The 4,282-nt window shown below is 33.4% G+C and overlaps 1 long non-coding RNA gene across 1 annotated transcript in view; it reads left to right on the plus strand.

The window, feature by feature from the left end:
- LOC105521533 overlaps positions 1-4,282 on the plus strand; it is a 103,871-nt gene that overhangs the window by 48,953 nt on the left and 50,636 nt on the right. The window contains exon 2 of the long non-coding RNA XR_001003286.1: positions 694-701. This is a non-coding gene — a long non-coding RNA (uncharacterized LOC105521533). The remainder of the gene's footprint in view (positions 1-693; positions 702-4,282) is intronic.

Genomic DNA, 4,282 nt, shown 5'->3' on the forward strand with positions numbered 1-4,282 from the left:
CGTATAAGGAGTAAGGAAAGGATCCAGTTTCAGCTTTCTACTTATGGCTAGCCAATTTTCCCAGCACCATTTATTAAACAGGGAATCCTTTCTATGTCTATTTATTTTTTGCATGTGGATATGCAGTTGTTTCAGCACCATTTGTTGAAGACTGTTATTGCTGTGTTGTACTGCCTTTGCTTCTTTGTCAAACACCTGTTGACTATATGTATGTGGGACTATTTCTGGGCTCTAGCCTGTCCCATTGTCTATTCTTTTACCAATATCAGACTGTCTTCATCACTGTAACTTTACAATAAGTGTCAAAGTCAGGTAGTATAAGTCCTCCAACTTTGTTATTCTCTTTCACTGTTATTCTAGGGTCTTTTGTTTCTTCCTTTAACTTTTAGGAAAAGTTTCTTAATAAATACAAAATAACTTGCTGGGATTTTCAGTGGGATTACATTGAATCTATAGATCAAGTTGGAAGAACCAACATCTGACAATATTGGGTCTTCTTATGCATGAGCGTGGAATATGTCTCCACTTATTCATTTCTTCTTTGATTTTTTTATTAGAGTTTTGTAGTTTTTCTCATATATGTCTTGCACATATTTCATTAGATCTGTACCTAAGTATTTTAATTTTGGGTGCTAATGTAAATGGTGTTGTGTTTAAAATTTCTTCTTTTTTATTTTATCATGTGCCCATAAGATTTTGAAGTATATATACATTGTGGGATTATGATGTATAGCTAATTAACAATTGCATTAGCTCACCTAGTTACCATTTTAGTGGGAAAAGCACTTAACATCCACTCTCTCTGCATTTTTTTAAGAATCCAATCATCATTAATTATAGTCACTATAATGTACAATAGATTGCTTGAATTTATATCTCCTAACTATAACTTAGTATCCTTTGACAAACCTTTTGCTATTCTCTCCTTTCCCCTACTCACCTTTCCTTCTGGAAACCACTTTTCTACTCTCTACTTCTATGAGATCAATTTTTATAAATTCCACATATTAATGAGATCATTCAGTATTTGTGTTTTGTGCCTGGCTTATTTCACTTAACATAATGTCTTCTGTGCCACATTCATGTACTTCTTAATGAAATAATTTTATTCTTTGTATGGCTAAAGAGTATTCCATTGTGTATATATATCACATTTTCTTTATCAGTTCATCTGCTGGTGGACACTGAGGTTGATTCCATATCTTGACTATTGTGAATATGGTTCTGATAAACATGGGAGTGCAGATAGCTCTTCAACATATCAATTTTATTTTCTTTGAATATCTATCCAGTAGTGGAATTGGTGGATCATATGGGAGTTCTCTTTTTAATTTTTTGAGAAACCTTCATACTGTTTTTTAAAGTGGCTCTACGAATTTACATTTCCACCAACAATGTGTATGGGTTCCCTTTTCTCCACCTCCTGTCCAGCACTTGTTATTTTAAGTCTTTTTAATTATAGCCATTCTAACTAAATTAAGGTGATATCTCACTGTGGTTTTGTTTTTCATTTCCCAGAACATTAGTGTTGTTGATCTTTTCTTTCTTTATATATCTGTTGGACATTTATGTGCCTTCTTTTGAGAACTATTTATTTAGGTATTTTGCCCATTTTAAAATCAGGTTCTGGGTGTTTTTTGTTGTTGTTACTATTGAGTTGTTTGACGACTTTATGTTTTGGATATTAACATTTTATCAGGTAAATAATTTGCAAATGTTCTCCTATTCTGTAGATTGTCTGTTTGTGGATTGTTTTATTTGCTGTGTAGAAGCTTTTTAGTCTGATGTAATCTATATGTATATTTGTGCTTTTGGTGTCTATGTTTTGAGGTCTTATCCAAATAATCCTCCCCAGACCAATGTTATAAAGCTTTCTCCTATTTTTTCCTAATTGTTTTATAGTTTCAGATTTTACATTTAAGTCTGTAATCTATTTTAAGTTGCATTTTATACATGGTGAGAGATAAGGGTCTAATTTTAGTCTTCTGAATGTGAATATCCAATTTCCCAACACCATTCCTTGAAGAAGCTGTCCTTTCCCCATTGTATGATCTTGGCACCTTTGTTGAAAATCACTTAACTGTATATTTATAGATTTAATTCTGGTATCTCTATTATGTTCCATTGGCCTCTATGTCTACTTCTATGCCAGTACCATGCTGTTTTGTTTACTGTAGTCTTGTTGTAGTGTATTATGAAGCCTGTGATATGATGTCTTCAGATTTGTTCTTTTTACTCAAAATTGCTGTGGCTATTTGGTGTGTGTGTGTGTGTGTTTGTGGTGTCATAAGAATTATAGAACTTTTTTTCTGCTCATGCGAAGAATGTCATTGGTATTTCGATAGGGATTGCATGAAATCCGTAGATTGCTTTGGGGAGTATAGACATTTTTATTTATTCTTCTAAAATGAACTCCGGCTATCTTTCCATTTATTTGTGTTTTTCTTCAAGCTTTTAATCAAAGATTTATAGTTTTCAGTACAGAAATCATTAACCTCCTTAGTTAAGTTTATTCCTAAGTACTGTATTTTGTTTTATATTTTTACCTATTGAGAATGAAATTCTTTTCTTGACTTATTTTTACAGCAAAAAGATTAGTATACAGAAATGCTACTGATTTGTATGTTGATTTTGTATCCTGCAACTTTTCTAAATTTGTTAATCAGTTCTAAAAGATTTTGGTAGAATCTTTAGAGTTTTCTGTGTATGATAACATGTCACCTTCAAGCAGGGACCGTTTAACTTACTCGTTTCCAATTTGGATGCCTTTTATTCTTTCTCTTGCCCAATTGTTCTGGCTAAAACTTCCAGTACGATGTTGAATAGGAGTGCCAAAAATGGACACTCTTTTCTTGTTCTGTATTTTAGAGGAAAAGCTTTCAATCTGTCCTCATTCAGCAGAAAGTTAGTTGTGGGTTTTTCATATATGGCCTTTATTGTGCTGAGGTACATTTCTTTTGTACCTAATTTATTGAGAGTTTTAATCATGTGGGATTTTTGAATTTTGCCAAATGCTTTTCTGCATCTATAGAAATGATCATGAGTTTTTTGTCCTTGATTCTGCTGGTATATCACATGTATTGATTTGCATATGTTGAATTGTTGTATCCATGAGATTAATCCCAATTTGAGCATGATAAATTATCTTTCCATTGTGCTGAATTGGATTTGCCAGGTCTTTTTTTTTTTTTTTTTTTTTTTTTATACTTTAAGTTCTGGGATACATGTGCAGAACGTGCAGGTTTGTTACATAGGTATACATGTGCTATGGCGGTTTGCTGCACTTATCAACCTGTTATCTACTTAGGTACTTAGGTATTTCTCCTAATGCTATCACTCTCCTTGACCCCACCCCGCAACAGGCCCTGGTGTGTGATGTTCCCCTCCCTGTGCCCATATGTTCTTATTGTTCAGCTCCCACTTATGAGTGAGAACATGCAGTGTTTGATTTTCTGTTCTGTGTAAGTTTGCTGAAAATGATGATTTCCAGCTTCATCCATATCCCTGCAGAGGACATGAACTCATTCTTTTTTTATGGCTGCGTGATATTCCATGGTATGTATGTGCCACATTTTCTTCATCCAGTCTATGATCGATGAGCATTTAGGTTGGTTCCAAGTCTTTGCTATTGTGAATAGTGCTGCAATAAACATACATGTGCATGTGTCTTTATAGTAGAATGATTTATAGTACTTTGGGTTTAAACCCAGTAATGGGATTGCTAAGTCAAATGGTATTTCTAGTTCTAGATCTTAGAGGAATCGCCACACTGTCTTCCACACTGGTTGAACTGATTTTCACTCCCACAAACAGTGTAAAAATGTTTCTATTTCTCCACATCCTCTCCAGCATCTGTCCTTTACTGACTTTTTAATGATCACTATTCTAACTGGCGTGAGCTGGTATCTCATTGTGGTTTTGATTTGCATTTCTCTAATGACCAGTGATGTTGAGCTTTCTTCCATGTTTGTTGCCCACATAATTGTCTTCTTTTGAGAAGTATCTATTCATATCCTTTGCCCACTTTTTTATGAGGTTGTTTGCCTTTTACTTGTAAATTTGTTTGCCTTTTTCTTGTAAATTTGTTTTTCTTGTAAATCTTGTAGATTCTGGATATTAGCCCTTTGTCAGATGGATAGATAAATTAAAGCCTCTGACAGAGCCATTTTCAGTCCAAAATGGTTCACTAAAGAATTGACCAAACTTTAAAAGAAAATATTAATGTGGATTTTATACGATATCTTATGAGGTTAATTTTTATTTTGTTTTTTTTTTTTTTTTT

The sequence above is a fragment of the Colobus angolensis genome, unplaced genomic scaffold (genome assembly GCF_000951035.1).
Source record: "Colobus angolensis palliatus isolate OR3802 unplaced genomic scaffold, Cang.pa_1.0 Scaffold40, whole genome shotgun sequence".
NCBI classification, from domain to species: domain Eukaryota; kingdom Metazoa; phylum Chordata; class Mammalia; order Primates; family Cercopithecidae; genus Colobus; species Colobus angolensis.